The 16,865-nt window shown below is 37.7% G+C and overlaps 1 long non-coding RNA gene across 1 annotated transcript; it reads left to right on the top strand.

Moving 5' to 3' along the window:
• The first annotated feature begins 9,822 nt into the window (after window positions 1–9,822).
• Window positions 9,823–15,869, top strand: LOC131947506 (uncharacterized). Its single transcript, XR_009387890.1, has 5 exons — window positions 9,823–9,991; window positions 11,117–11,246; window positions 13,470–13,543; window positions 13,754–13,897; window positions 14,825–15,869. It is a non-coding gene; the product is annotated as an uncharacterized LOC131947506 (long non-coding RNA).
• The last annotated feature ends 996 nt before the right edge of the window (window positions 15,870–16,865 follow it).

Genomic DNA, 16,865 nt, shown 5'->3' with positions numbered 1-16,865 from the left:
CCACTGACTGTTTGACCTCTTACTTTGACTACTAACATTGTTTGACCACTAATATTGTTTGACCACTGACATTGTTTGACCTTTGACTTTGTTTAACCTCTGACATTGTTAGACCACTAATATTGTTTGACCACTTTATTTGTTTGACCTTTGACATTGTTTGACCACTGACTGTTTGACCACTGACTGTTTGACCTCTGACATTGTTTGACCTCTGGCATTGTTTGACCTCTGACATTGTTTGACCACTGACTGTTTGACTTCTTACTTTGACTACTAACATTGTTTGACCACTGACATTGTTTGACCACTGACATTGTTTGACCTCTGACATTGTTTGACCTCTGGCATTGTTTGACCTCTGACATTGTTTGACCACTGACTGTTTGACTTCTTACTTTGACTACTAACATTGTTTGACCACTGACATTGTTTGACCTCTGACATTGTTTGACCTCTGACATTGTTTGACCTCTGGCATTGTTTGACCTCTGACATTGTTTGACCACTGACTGTTTGACTTCTTACTTTGACTACTAACATTGTTTGACCACTGACATTGTTTGACCACTAACATTGTTTGACCACTGACATTGTTTGACCACTGACATTGTTTGACCTCTGGCATTGTTTGACCTCTGGCATTGTTTGACTTCTGACATTGTTTGACCACTGACATTGTTTGACCACTGACATTGTTTGACCTCTGACATTGTTTGACCACTGACATTGTTTGACCACTGACATTGTTTGACCTCTGGCATTGTTTGACCACTGACATTGTTTGACCACTGACATTGTTTGACCACTGACATTGTTTGACCACTGACTTTGTTTGACCCCTGACTGTTTGACATCTAACTTTGACTACTGACATTGTTTGACCACTGACATTGTTTGACCACTGACATAATTTGACCTCTGACCTTGGTTGACCTCTGACATTGACCACTGACATTCTTTGACCACTGACATTCTTTGACCGCTGACATTGTTTGACCTCTGACATTGTTTGACCTCTTACTGTTTGACATCTGACTAGACCACTGACATTCTTTGACCGCTGACATTATTTGACCGCTGTCATTGTTTGACCGCTGACTTTGTTTGACCTCTGACCTTGGTTGACATCTGACATTGACCACTGACATTCTTTGACCACTGACATTCTTTGACCCCTGACATTGTTTGACCTCTGACATTGTTTGACCTCTGGCATTGTTTGACCTCTGACATTGTTTGACCTCTGGCATTGTTTGACCTCTGGCATTGTTTGACCTCTGGCATTGTTTGACCTCTGGCATTGTTTGACCTCTGGCATTGTTTGACCTCTGACATTGTTTGACCTCTGGCATTGTTTGACCTCTGGCATTGTTTGACCTCTGGCATTGTTTGACCACTGACATTGTTTGACCACTGACATTGTTTGACCACTGACATTGTTTGACCACTGACATTGTTTGACCACTGACATTGTTTGACCTCTGACTTTTTGACATCTAACTTTGACTACTGACATTGTTTGACTACTGACATTGTTTGACCACTGACATTGTTTGACCACTGACATTGTTTGACCACTTACATTGTTTGACCACTGACTTTGTTTGACCTCTGACTGTTTGACATCTAACTTTGACTACTGACATTGTTTGACCACTGACATTGTTTGACCACTGACTGTTTGACATCTGATTTTGACCACTGACATTGTTTGACCACCGAAATTGTTTAACCACTGACCTTGGTTGACATCTGACATTGACCACTGACATTCTTTGACCGCTGACATTGTTTGACCCCTGACATTGTTTGACCTCTGACATTTTGACCTCTACAGTAACTCCGGCTACAGCTGCATCAGTCTCGTCACCTGACCCACCCAAGTCTCCAACCAATGGCTCCACACGTCCGGTCATGTGACAAGACCACGTGATGGGGGTGATGCACTGTCCAGCGGACTAAAATCTGCACCCTGAGGATGCTGTTCTACAGGAAGCTGTACAACAGGAAGCTGTTCACCGAGCGACAAGAACAGCCATTTTAAGTCTCCAGCGATGGTCAAATATGTTTTTGTTTCTTGTTGTTGTCCAACCTACCTGCCGTCATAACATCTGCACATTTTGTCAATAAATATTTTATTAACATGTCTTCGCTCTCTGTACTATTACCATGCTATCTGTGACGCAGTATCTAAAGTACAAAGATAAACAAGGTAATTAAAAAGTCTAGTGACAATTTTAGCGCAATTTCCTTATGTTATCTAAAAATAGCTCTGTCGTAGCGTAAATCAAGAGCAGGGTTAGTAAAACCATTGGTTAGTTATTAAAACGTTTTTTATTTAAAAAAATTTCAGTATTTTACATGTTTTATTTACAATAGAGTTACATGACTAAAAACCATTGCGCGCCTACTGAACGTGATGGCGCAGCCATGGAACGCGATGGCGCAGCTATTGAACGTGATGACGCGTGTGGTGTAGTTGGAAAAAATGCCTACTAATTCGGTCCAAATTTTAATTAATTCAAAATTTTTTTTGTGACCGAACGAAAGGATATTTTTGAAAACTTTCTTCGGCAATATTGTTCTAAATTATGGCAGGAATCGATTGGTACATGTTTCAAGTCGCTAAGTGGTCTGGTTGCCGATATATGGGCCAAAAACTGCATTTTTTCTCGGTTTTTTGGCTTTTCCGGGAAATACATGAAAGAAACCCGTAATTTTTATGGCCTATGTTCATCCTCGTAACTTGCTTAACATAATTGCTTTTGGAACTAGTCATCGATATTGCTTCGTTGAGGAGGAGATACGACTTAAAGCTGCGGACACACATCCATCCATTCATTCATACATTCATACATCCAGAAATGACGGGTTAATAAACGCAATTCTCCAGAATGGAAATTGCGCTAAAAACTATATTTCATAGAAAATAATTTGAAGGAAAACCTCTGTGAAAAACAAACAAGAAAAAACCAACAAAAAAAAAACAACAAAAAAACAGATCTAATTTCTTGTTGCAGTTGCGGAATTTCTTTTAATCTATCCAACAGTAAACTGTAGTAATTCGATGCAGCTGGCGAATAAAGTGAATCGCAAGAACAGACAACTCCGCCACAGCAAGTAGAGTTACCTCTTACATTCTAGTATTTCAATTTATAGACAATCAAAGTTACGGTAAACAAACACAAAACCTTTTTTAAAAACGATTTTTAAAAGTTGTAAATAATTATTTTTTTTTACATTCCGGAAGCCTCGCCCATATACCAACTCAGCAGGTAGACGCCCGAACTGGTGGTGATATTATTGTGTGAAATATAAACGCCCGAACTGGTGGTAATATTTATTGTGTGAAATATAAACGGCGGTAGTCTCGGCGTTCAAACACATCAAATGGGTTGTTTGGCCGCTGCTTCCATTAAATAGTTCTATTATTAATTAGATTTGCGATTACTCCATAATGTTTTGATCTGTTAATTAGACACGCTAATTAGATTTACCTTCTCAGAAGCTTGGCGTAGCTTTAATGTGAGTAACAAAGTTTTGAAACGATGATATGCTTGATTATCATTTTTAACGCAGACAAATCTACACTTTCTTTTTATAATAGCCAGTAGCTTTTTGATTAGCAGAACTTGATGAAACGTCACGGGAAAAATAGACGCAGGTTTTTTAATTCTTGGAGCACCTGCACTGCACAGGTGAGATCACAATCGGCTGCCGTCGTGCCGAGATTAGCCGCCTCGGTTCCTGGAAGTCTTTTAGCCTGAGCGGCGGAGTGAGCCGTCTCAAAGACAGGAGAGCGGCTCAATGTTTGTAGACTGCTGTATGTTGGCCCATGTAATCTGCTGTTAGCTTGCCCATGTAATCTGCTGTTAGTTGGCCCATGTAATCTGCTGTTAGCTGGCCCATGTTTTGTAATCTGCTGTTAGCTGACCCATGTAATCTGCTGTTAGCTTGCCCATGTAATCTCCTGTTAGTTGGCCCATGTAATCTGCTGTTAGCTGGCCCATGTAATCTGCTGTTAGCTGGCCCATGTAATCTGCTGTTAGCTGGCCCATGTAATCTGCTGTTAGTTGGCCCATGTAATCTACTGTTAGTTGGCCCATGTTTTGTAATCTGCTGTTAGCTGACCCATGTAATCTCCTGTTAGTTGGCCCATGTAATCTCCTGTTAGTTGGCCCATGTAATCGGCTGTTAGTTGGCCCATGTTTTGTAATCTGCTGTTAGCTGACCCATGTAATCTCCTGTTAGTTGGCCCATGTAATCTCCTGTTAGTTGGCCCATGTAATCTGCTGTTAGTCGGCCCATGAAATCTCCTGTTAGTTGGCCCATGTTTTGTAATCTGCTGTTAGCTGACCCATGTAATCTGCTGTTAGTTGGCCCATGTAATCTTCTGTTAGTTGGCCAATGTAATCTGCAATTAGTTGGCCAATGTAATCTGCTGTTAGCTGGCCCATGTAATCTACTGTTAGCTGGCCCATGTAATCTCCTGTTAGTTGGCCCATGTTTTTTAGTCTCCTGTTAGTTGGCCCATGTAATCTCCTGTTAGTTGGCCCATGTAATCTCCTGTTAGTTGGCCCATGTAATCTCCTGTTAGTTGGCCCATGTAATCTCCTGTTAGCTGGCCCATGTAATCTGCTGATAGTTGGCCCGTGTAATCTGCTGTTAGTTGGCCAATGTAATCTGCTGTTAGTTGGCCCATGTAATCTGCTGTTAGTTGGCCCATGTAATCTGCTGTTAGTTGGCCCATTTTTTTTAGTTTCCTGTTAGTTGGCCCATGTAATCTGCTGATAGTTGGCCCGTGTAATCTCCTGTTAGTTGGCCCATGTAATCTACTGTTAGCTGGCCCATGTAATCTCCTGTTAGTTGGCCCATGTAATCTCCTGTTAGTTGGCCCATGTAATCTGCTGTTAGTTGGCCCATGTTTTGGTATCTGCTGTTAGTTGGCCCATGTAATCTGCTGTTAGCTGGCCCATGTAATCTCCTGTTAGCTGGCCCATGTAATCTGCTGTTAGCTGGCCCATGTAATCTCCTGTTAGTTGGCCCATGTAATCTCCTGTTAGTTGGCCCATGTAATCTCCTGTTAGTTGGCCCATGTAATCTGCTGTTAGTTGGCCCATGTTTTGGTATCTGCTGTTAGTTGGCCCATGTAATCTGCTGTTAGCTGGCCCATGTAATCTCCTGTTAGCTGGCCCATGTAATCTGCTGTTAGTTGGCCCATGTAATCTGCTGTTAGCTGGCCCATGTAATCTCCTGTTAGCTGGCCCATGTAATCTGCTGTTAGTTGGCCCATGTAATCGGCTGTTAGTTGGCCCATGTAATCTGCTGTTAGTTGGCCCATGTAATCTCCTGTTAGTTGGCCGAGTGTATTTGTATTGACCAGTCACGTGACACGGTACAGGTGTGGCTGGAACTGGTTGTGTCGACAGTGTTGTAAATAGTGGCTATTCTTGTGTCCCTTATATACAGAAAAACACACATACGACATCGGTCACAGGCGGGGTAGCTATGGTGTTCCTGTATGCCCCTGTATGGAAACCATGTTTCATTTCAATCCAATACTTTATAGACTTACACGCTCTAGCATAGAGTTGAATAGAGTTGTTAGTTTAAATCAGCCTAACATCAAGGTGGGAAAAATCTGCGTCTCCCTCCCTAACAGGTCACGTCACGTTTGATGAACTCTACTCCATCTGCCTGAGTGGGTTAACTTTTGAATTCTTCTTAAAAAACAATTTATACTGACTTTTCAGCTAAGTCCCGTTATTGTGGACCTGACGCTAAAGTAACACAGATGATGACGTCACGTTACTGTCTATGTAGAAAACTTTCAGCACATACTGTTGCAGTGTCAAGAATCATAATAATCATAACCATAGTCACATAAAAATTACTAATAATAATAATAATACTATGTTTATAAATAAATAGTAATAATAATAACAATAATGATATGAGAGAATAGAAAAAATATTTATTATTATTATTTTTATTATTATTATTATTATTACTATTATTATTATTGATTATAATAATTGTAATAATAGTAATAGGCTAATAATAATAATACAACAATATCAATAACAATAATAATAATAATGATGATGATGATGATGACGGTGATGTAGTTGGTATTGTGAAATTCTAATTCTCATTCTTCTTATGCTTTTTATTTATTAATTAGTTTACCTATTTATCATGTTAAAGCATTATAAGTATTTTTATTATAATTACTATTGTTAATATCTTTTTATTTAATTTACTATTTTTGTTATTTTCCTTTTATTTCCGTTTTTTTTTTTTTTTTTTTTTTTTTTTTTTGCAAAATAATACATGGTTTTCCAGGGATTGTAGTCAGTTCGGATAATACAATTTTAATAATGAAGTATATTGAGGCTTTGAATAATCATAATTGTGTTAAAGCAACGCCATTCGATGTATCATAACCGCATATATAAATCATTTGTAACGTGCTTAATGTATTAATAATACAAAAACTGTGCGTGCTATAGAGTGGTGTTAATATATCAACTATACATTGGTATGATGAATATATCAAAGAATATTCAATGTGGAAAAAATCTGATAAATTAAAAAATACCAGATCTCTATATTCAGACTTAGGGGCATTAACTCTTGTTATAGAGAAAACAAATCAAGACAAGGGAGATAACAAGAAAAATTGACAAGAGCAATGGGTTGTGTTGGAAGTATCGATTGTCTGACGTCACATAAACGCTAAATGAGGATTGAACGAAATATCTGCTGTGATTTGTAGATGTTGTATATATTTTGAAATGTATCAATCCATGTCAAATGGTTTAATTAAGTGTGCTATTTATAGACGCAACTCATTGAAAAGGAAGAATAAGTTTATCTTGTGATGTCTCACTCACTTTCTCCTCACTGTCTCACTCACTATCTCTCTGTCTCACTCACTGTCTCACTCACTATCTTACTGTCTCACTATCTCACTCACTGTCTCACTCACTATCTCACTCACTGTCTCACTCACTATCACACTATCTCACTGTCTCACTCACTATCTCACTGTCTCACTATCTCACTGTCTCACTCACTATCTCTCTGTCTCACTATCTCACTGTCTCACTCACTATCTCACTGTCTCACTATCTCACTGTCTCACTCACTATCTCACTGTCTCACTCACTATCTCACTGTCTCACTCACTGTCTCACTCACTATGTTACTGTCTCACTCACTATCTCACTGTCTCACTGTCTCACTCACTATCTCACTGTCTCACTGTCTCACTCACTATCTCACTGTCTCACTCACTATCTCACTGTCTCACTCACTATCTCACTGTCTCACTTACTGTCTCACTCACTGTCTCACTATCTCACTCACTATCTCACTGTCTCACTCACTGTCTCACTCACTATGTTACTGTCTCACTCACTATCTCACTGTCTCACTGTCTCACTGTCTCACTCACTATCTCACTGTCTCACTGTCTCACTCACTATCTCTCTGTCTCACTCACGGTCTCACTATCTCACTGTCTCACTCACTATCTCACTGTCTCACTCACTATCTCACTGTCTCACTCACTATCTCTCTGTCTCACTCACGGTCTCACTATCTCACTGTCTCACTCACTATCTCACTCACTGTCTCACTGACTATCTCACTCACTGTCTCACTGTCTCACTGACTATCTCACTCACTGTCTCACTCACTATCTCTCTGTCTCACTCACGGTCTCACTATCTCACTCACTATCTCTCTGTCTCACTCACGGTCTCACTATCTCACTCACTATCTCTCTGTCTCACTGTCTTACTCACTATGTTACTGTCTCACTCACTATCTTACTATCTCACTCACTATCTTACTGTCTCACGGTCTCACTCACTATCTCACTGTCTCACGGTCTCACTCACTGTCTCACTATCTCACTGTCTCACTCACTGTGGTTGCCGCCACTGTCGTAGCCTCAGCTTCTCTGTGAGAGGTTGTTGCAGACGACAGGGGTAGGTGACCGGAAATATAATTTTGACTATATCTACTTGGGCTTAAGAATAGTTGATAAAAACGCCAATTTGAGGTCTCGAAAAACAGGCTAGATTTTTCAGCCAGGTTTTTCAATTTAAATTGTAATCAAAAGATAAAATCTTTATTTAAGTAGAAGAATGAAAAGACAAACAGTTAACAAAATATGTGCATGTTTATAAATCATAAGCTATTACATTACAAATCTACTTTTGTTTTGTTTCAAATGCAATTCTTCATATTTATAGCCACCTTAAGGAGAATTGTTACAGGTTATTTTCCTTATTTGTTTAGAATCTATATATGGGAAGTAACTTGTAGAAATTAATGCTCAAAGTAAAGCTGTTTTAGCTATTTTGTCAATCTCGTATTGTGTCTCAACATGTTAAATACATTATGTAATATATTATTTTATGAATTATTTAAATATTACAAATATATATACATCTATTTATAGATGTATATCGCTATATTGCAGATTAGTGCTAAAGTTTTCGTGTCACCATTAGCAGTAGTCCTTCCCCTGTGGTGAGAATAGCCTCCTAGTTTGGAGACAGCTGTATGAGTGTACAAGTTCAGTGGTCCAAGGGAAGATACCGAGTTAAGTAATGGGAGACAACCATCCCACACGCGGCTGCTATCTCGTGGACAATACATCTCAGTCAATCGATTCTCCGCCCCTGACTTTAAAGTCAGCATCTACACTTTTGTCAGCCCCGAACACCGCACACCGGCATTGAAGAGAAGCCAGTAATCCGGGCATCTCAGGGCAGAGACGCCTGCACCACAGAATGGTAATCTCTAATTAAAGCGTAAGGCTAGTTAAAGAAGAATGGAGCACTCATTGAAGCCCTAATTAAAGCTAACATTAGTGGAAGGAAAAATGGGAAATCGGAGCTGGAAGAAATCGTCCGTTTCCCGTGCCGCCGGCTGCCGCTAATTGGCGGGAGGCGGGCGGAGGGTTTTTTAGATGGGTCTGTAGAGGACGAATAGAGTAGGGGTTAGAGGACCCATCTGAAGGACATAACGGGGGTCAGAGGTCTCATGTATTTGAACTCATTAAAACAGTTTTCCCTCTCTTGGCCTTGCCCTTGATGATACTTCAGGTTTGAATGACCCGTCACGTGATTCGCACTGGCCAATCACAAGCTACGGTATCGGTTTCTTTCTCTTGTCCAATCGTTTGGGTCTATAAGCTAGACAGCCATGTTGAGTCTATAAGCTAGACAGCCATGTTGAGTCTATAAGCTAGACAGCCATGCTGAGTCTATAAGCTAGACAGCCATGTTGAGTCTATAAGCTAGACAGCCATGGCTGAGTCTATTAGCTAGACAGCCATGGCTGAGTTTATCAGCTAGACAGCTATTGTAGGGTCTATCAGCTAGAGAGCCATGGCTGAGTTTATAAGCTAGACAGCCATGGCTGAGTTTATAAGCTAGACAGCCATGGCTGAGTTTATAAGCTAGACAGTCATGTTGAGTCTATCAGCTAGACATCCATGACTGAGTCTATAAGCTAGACAGCCCTAGTTAGGTCTATAAGCTAGATAGCAACGGTTGTGTCTATAAGCTAGACAGCCAAGATTGAGTATATATAATCTAGACAGCCGGTGCATTAATAAATAACGAACATTTGAAAGATAGCATTAGATATCAGCCAAGGGGGGGAATTTTGAGCTATGTACTAGGGGATTAGCCCGTAGTGGCGAAACGGAAGTACAGAAATTTTAAATTTAGCCGTACTGGCGAAAATCCCGCTGAAATATTTTTAAGTAATCAATTAGCTAGGATCGTTGTTTATTCTACTTAAATAATTTGCGATACCGGAACTAGATCCAACAGAAAACATAATAAATCGATTTGCTCGGAAATATCAAGATATTTTTGTAGAAAATAGATCTAAAATACTAATAGTAATAGATCTTGGCACTGATTAGAAAATTGCACAATAATTACATCTAGATCTAGAAGGGGTAAAACTGCATTTTAGCGTATTTCATTCCCCGCTTCACGATCACCTCCAGTTGAGCGTATTTCATTATTAGGCCTAATTAATCTAATTTTAATTTAAATTAATTTGATGGCGAAAAATAGTTTGGCATTTTAAGACGTTATAATAATAGGTCATTTTGTTTTCTCGGCCCCTAATTAAGCTAGAATCTAGATCTAGATAGTAGAACATTAAATTTGGTCTCAAATCAACCAGTAAGTGATAGATCTATATGATAAGTGACAGAAAATTTTAATTAAAGAATTTAATAAGAAAATCTAATAAACACAACTGACGAAACACACAACAATTACAAAAACGTTTAGATTTAGTGTCGTTTTGTTATTTGGATCTAGAATCTAGTGTAGATTTAGCTTTTTTTTTTTTTAACTCTTGAAAATCCTAATAGATCTATATAAAAAAAAAAGCCCATGATGGTAAATGTGTGCATTTCTCTCTTTCCGCAATATTTTTGGCAGCGTCAGCATGTTCAGCAATATATTAATATATCCTTACGGCCTATATGAAGAACTTAAAGATACGGACTTGTTGAAAATAATATGGTGGACGGTAATAAATGTATAAACTAAATTTTATTTAGTCCCTAAAGAAGGAAAATAAAAATAAAGGCATATTCGAATGTAGAAACAGATTTCTAACTAGATTTCTCTAAAGCGTTTATTATTTATCAAAAGGGGGAGAGTAAGAATTGTTTTTAAATAGTGAGATATGATTATTAGGCTTATTAATATTTATAACATTTTTATATATGCACCAGATGACACCATTTAAAGGGGTGACACCAAGGCAAAAAATTGCAAAATATACAGAAGAAAAATGTTGTTTTGCCAGTCCCATTAATGATTAATTAAAGTTAAATTGTCTTTTAAGTACAAATCAACAACTATTACAAGAGGGTGGGGTGATATCATGACGTAAACGTGCTAACTATAGAGAAAACATTGCTACATACAAATTCCAACTGTATTATTAACAGACTAATGATAAACATTGTTACTTGGGTGACACCTGATCTAACGATGCCATTGGGCCTTAGACATAAGCACTTTATTTAAATTTTTACTACTTTCAAAACTTTAATCTTCAGGTTCTCTCAACATGGAGACAGGAATAAGACAAACACAGGGACAACAAAGATACCAACAATGTTTTAAACTTGAACACTGCAATCAACTGATTTACAACCCTCTGTATTCAAGTGGCTAGAGTACTACCATGTATGTTACTTTAAATAACAGTTCGGGTTTAGAATATGCTTACAGTAGGTCCTTTAAGAGTTAATTGTTCAGATCCCTTTATGTGGCTTCTGTGGGGTGGGGGACTATGCTACGTTCTAAATTTTAAGTATTCCATTTAAGAGTGTAAACTAAATTAAGTTATTAATATCACTTTTAAGTACCATTTATACAGAGGCGTAGCGACCCCTCCCGGCGCCCGGGGCGAACTTTCAGTTTGGCGCCCCCCATATATATATATATATATATATATATATATATATATATATATATATATATATATATATATATATATATATATATATATTTGTGTATGTGTGTGACAGTCCGGAAAAAAATTAATAATTACGCTGTATGATTGTCGTTCCCTAAAACTTTACTCAACGCCAATTAAATTCCCCTTAAGATGCATAATCCTTTAAAAATAATGATTAGTAATGTCAACAACAAAAAATTGTAGCAGGTGCTAATTCGTTTAGGACAATCTTTTTATGCTTTAATTTTGGAACAGTCTCTGTTATGATATGTCACATACTTGGATTATAAGTTTGTTAGATCAAGGTCATACAATTGACATACAATAGCAAATTATTTTTCACACTGGAATACGATATGGGTATTTCGTTGACTGTTTGATTATATAATGAAAAAAAACTAGAGGAAACAAAGTGGAATCCAACGGACACAAGAGCTCGAAGTCTTGGATTTATCAGACGTGCGCTGCCTTCTCGCACACAGTCAACAACAAATTCAGAACTAGTTGAAGAAGCCGTAATAACCAGTTTAGTGATAATAGCTGACGTCCATGACGTTCAGATTAGAATCAGCAGCGATAAAATGCGTATTAACATTCTAAGTCGATGTGGAATTCAAATGCATTGTCAAAAAAATTCAATCAGGATCTATAGCTAAATATGATGTATCTTTTACTGTATGGCTCGGAGCTAGGTTAAAGACAGTGGAGTATGAAATGGCGGTGGTTAGGACACAATATGAGAAAGACGAAAAATAACATCATTATGCAGGTGCCTGTGTGAAGTCCATGGGGAAAGAGGAAGAGAAGGAGACCAAATAAGTCCTGAAGGAAATCGTTTTAAATAGAGAATGGGGAGGCTAGATTATTAGCGTTCGATCTTTATAAAAATCAAGTGAGTTGATGAAGTGTTGCCTACGCCTATGTTCCTTAGGAAACCGAAACAAAAAAAAGAAGAAAATCAAAAGAGCCAAGAACAGTGGGTTCCATCGAACCCGATAGGTTCGGTAATTCAGTCTCAGGGCTTCCGCGGAGGTCAAGACACACACCCGACTCATAGTATTCACGATCGGATTGTGTCAGTGTGGACGATACAACTATTAAGAAGGGTTCGGTGGTTGCGCATATAAAACTGGTGGGTTTCGGTACCTCCAAAAAGTTAGGAACCAGTGCTATTTTACGTATCGGATAAAGATACAATAATCCGTGATATTTATTTCTCTTAATGAAGTGATCCCGTAATGTAATGCAATTAAGTAAAAGTATCTGATCTCTCACGATGAAGTTGAGAGAATCGTAAGAATCGTACAAATAACTTGTCGCGTTATCACTTAGCAAAACTGGCTAGTGAAATCGTACATTAAGTGTTAATACAATTGATTTCTTTTCTAAGCGTTAAAAGAGTTTTCTAGTCACCGATCCAGCACAAATGCGGTCGTTGTTAGTGAAAAAGCGCCCCCCACCACCATCTTGAAAATGTTAGAGCGGATTTTAAACGTCACTAACTCTTTTTTTCATGTTACACAAAATACGCTTTAGTAGAAAGGGTTTCTTTTCTGAGTGATATCGGTTATTTATTCCTTAATCCGATGTGAAATTTTTTTCCGATTTTAGTCTTCGAAAAAGCGCCCCCCCCCCCCCCAATCTAGGAAAGCTGGAAAGCGGTTTTTCCGATCACTGTTTCTTAAGGATATACGTTTACAGTTACACGATCAAGGTAGAAAACAGTAAAATCAGTATGCAAAGCCTCTCAGCCGTTAAATTTCTTTACTTTGACTGTTTATAATTCAAAACTGCAGCTTAAAATGGGCTTTTAAAATTATTTTCTACCCCTTTTGGCGCCCCCCTAGGGTCGGCGCCCGGGGCGGCCGCCCTCCCCGCCCTCCCCTAGCTACGCCTCTGCATTTATACTGTAGTATAATAAAGTAAACGATCTTGTCATTGTTTTGCAGGTCTTTTGTGCTTATGGGTTTATGATTACAGTAAAAAATAAAACCAAGTGCTGTGATAGGTTGAAACAAACCAGGTATGATTGTAAATATGAAAGAATTTCCAATCTGATTTAATGAAAGGTGAAATTTATTGTACAGACTTTTGTAGGTAAACTAATTGCATTATAACAGTATAAAATGTAACACTGAATAATAAAGCTGAATGATAAATTAAAAACCATTATGTAGAGCTGAACAGTTGCGATTGTGTTTTGTTAAAAAAACATTTATTTGTACATTTTCAGGTCCATGGGACAGATGGAGAGATCATGAGTTTCTCTGACCTTGGCATAGGAAGGGATAGTGTAGTCAAGTTCAATACTATGCTCAGCCACCTTTATTTTCCCAACCAGTTACTAGAGCCCATTATTAGAACTTGAGACTATCAGGTTAGTTATCCAATGTTCTGCTACTCACATACACTGTATTATTTGTATATCGTTATATTTTATATATCGTTTGTTTATTTATCATTGTGAATTTAAGGTTACACTCACACAGTTTTGCATAGTCAATATGAACTATTTTAAACTTATCAAGAATACACTAAACAAGCACCAACTGTACTGCAATGTACTTTCCAATGAGAAGTGGAGTGTAAACATTTAATTTAAAGCAAATTATGTAAGGTGATGGTGTGGCTTAGCTGCATAGAGCAAGACTGTATAACCCAAAGTCTCAAGTTGAATCTGGATTCAAGTCAGCAGAACTTCCCTGAGTCCACCCAGCTGCTCTGATAGGTACCTAACTCACGTTAGGGAAAGTAAAGGAGACTGGGCATAGTGCTGACCACACTATCCCTTCATATGTTGAAGTCACAGAAACAGCTTATATCTCTACTGCACTTGCCCCATGGACCGGCAGGCTAAATAAACTTAAGTGATGTGATACAGATATTTTTAATTTGTTAACCAAAACATTTTGTTTGCAGCGAACCTGGATTAATAAAACATTTTATTTTATTTTAATATTTAGTAGGGCTATATATGAGTTGAACTAAACTAAAAAAGATATTTTCATACATGAACTAATATGTGGTCACTATTGATTCTAAATGTAAAAAACTTAGATAACTTACTGCTAATTCAAAATTTGTGCTATATCAGTCAGCATGTTTGCCAAAGCCACATTGTCAAACAAATGTTTGAAATAAAAGGGTAGACCTTTGTAGACAATCTTTATTTTAGTACAATTTCCACACTCAAGATATTCCAGTGTTAATATGTCACCATAACGGCAACTGGTGGAGTGGGTCTCTTTAAAGATTAAACAGTTGTCTTTATTTTCTTACAAAATGTGTATTTTTTGTTTCCCAGGATTTACCAGCCTGAGGATTAAGGCGTCTCTTCAAGATGGATGTTAGAACATCACAGATGGTTATTTTTTCAGGCCACCTGATGTTCAGTTTGCTACACAGCCATTCATTATTGAAAGTCTCAGAACCATAAAGGAGAACAAATTTTACATTGCTGTTCAAGTCATATTTGGAAAACTGTAGACAGCTCTTGACATCCATATTGTGCGGAGAATGTTGGATACTTTGCTGATATGTCTTTTGATGTCCTCATCTGCTCCCCCATCATCTTACAACAGATCCTAGATGTGTAAAGTGATCTTGCTCAAATAGTCATTTCTTGTGTTCTAAGTGGGAACTCCTGTTTGTTGTTGATTCTTATCACTTGTGTTTTTTCCAGTTGATCATTAAGCCTATATTATTATTAAGAAGGTTCATCATAGTTTGCTTAGCGTGGATTGGGCATGTTGTCAATGTGAGAGTATAGCATCCTCAATATCTAGACCTCCAGCTAAGTGAGGGTCCACTGAATTCCACCCTTTTGGTCTGATGTACTTTATACATGAAAAGCGTATAACATTTCTGTACTCACTGAAAAAGGGCTGGTTAACTTGTGGATAATCTGGCAGTTGTAGTCTTTGTAGAGGTGTTGGATAATATTGCTGATTTTCAGAGGGGTTATTAGTTGTTGAATGTGCAAATTCAATTTTTTCAATAGGTTGGCTTTCATGTATAGATATTCTGCTATGCAGTATTTGTTTATAAATATGTCTATCTATCTATTTATGCATATATTTATGTTTGTGTGTGAAACTAAGGTCTAGTTACACACAGTCATATAAAATTTAAAACTTGTTAGATTAAGATGTCTGTAGCCATCAAATTTTTATTTATTGTGGAGGTTGTATGTATTGATTGCATTTTGTCTAGTTATTGAGCATACTGAAATCTGCTAATATTGATTTATTATCTTCCTATTTACTTGTCCACTTGTAACCTATATGATCTATTACTTAATTGTAGCATCAAAAGTATTCTTTTAATGTGAATAAAAATTTTAAACAAGTAAACTGTCGCTTCTTGTGTCTTGTTTTTTTTTGTGTAGTTCACTCAATGTCTTGTTACAGTATAAATTTAAGTAGCCAGTTTGTGTACCTGTAATTTTCTTGTAGTGGGAGGGGGGGGGGGGCATTTATCTCACAGTGAAGTGAACATTTCTAGTATTTACTATGATTTACACTGGTATTAGTAAAAGTAATTCAAGAGAATTGCATCTTTTTTTGTATCTGCATTGGAAGGTTAAAAAAAAATACAATAATTATGCTATAGACCAATGCATATTAGCAATCTTCATACATGTAGTTAACACATACATTAAAGTATAGCAAAGCAGTGACGTCGCTATTTCGCACGCCCTCGCTACGCCTCTGTAGCAAAGTGTATATATATCCCACTGACAAGCTTTTAAAAATGTAGGATACCAGCACAGGCGACAATGTCTCAATCACTAGTAAATAGGCTTGAAAGTACTACATGGACTTGTACAACTAATTGAGCTGTAATATGTTGCAAGATATGTATGGCTTGATGACACTGACAGGTGCTTAATAAAAAGCAAAGGATTAATATACCAGTGTGGTTTTTATGTACGAGAGGTTTATGGGGGGGGGGGGGTTAGGGCAAGTGTCTAATATCAGAAAGGGATGCTAGTTACGGCGCTTCATGAACAATGAGAGCTTCATTTATGACAGGATTAATCAGATTAATTTCAAACTTTTGCTTGGAGGAGGTGGATCACCTTTATTACAGAAGTAGGTGAGGATGTCAGATTTAGGGAATTTACAAGTGTACCCTAATGTTTGTTAGTAAACCGGTAATAAAATACTTTCTGGCTCTAACACCGATCTAGACTTCATGAACTTTATAAGTAGGTACTAGTTAGTTACACGTCAAGTATATTACTCGTTAACTAAAATAGTGTTGTACATGTTCACCCCCGCAATCTATTTGCCGCTCTAAAAGACTGAGTTACTCCAATGCCAACTTTCTCCAAGTACATCCAC

The sequence above is a fragment of the Physella acuta genome, unplaced genomic scaffold (genome assembly GCF_028476545.2).
Source record: "Physella acuta isolate Inbredline_101_S28 unplaced genomic scaffold, ASM2847654v3 ptg000596l, whole genome shotgun sequence".
NCBI lineage: Eukaryota > Metazoa > Mollusca > Gastropoda > Physidae > Physella > Physella acuta.
Note: the sequence above shows the minus strand (reverse complement) of the source record. Positions and strands in the feature narration are given on the sequence as shown.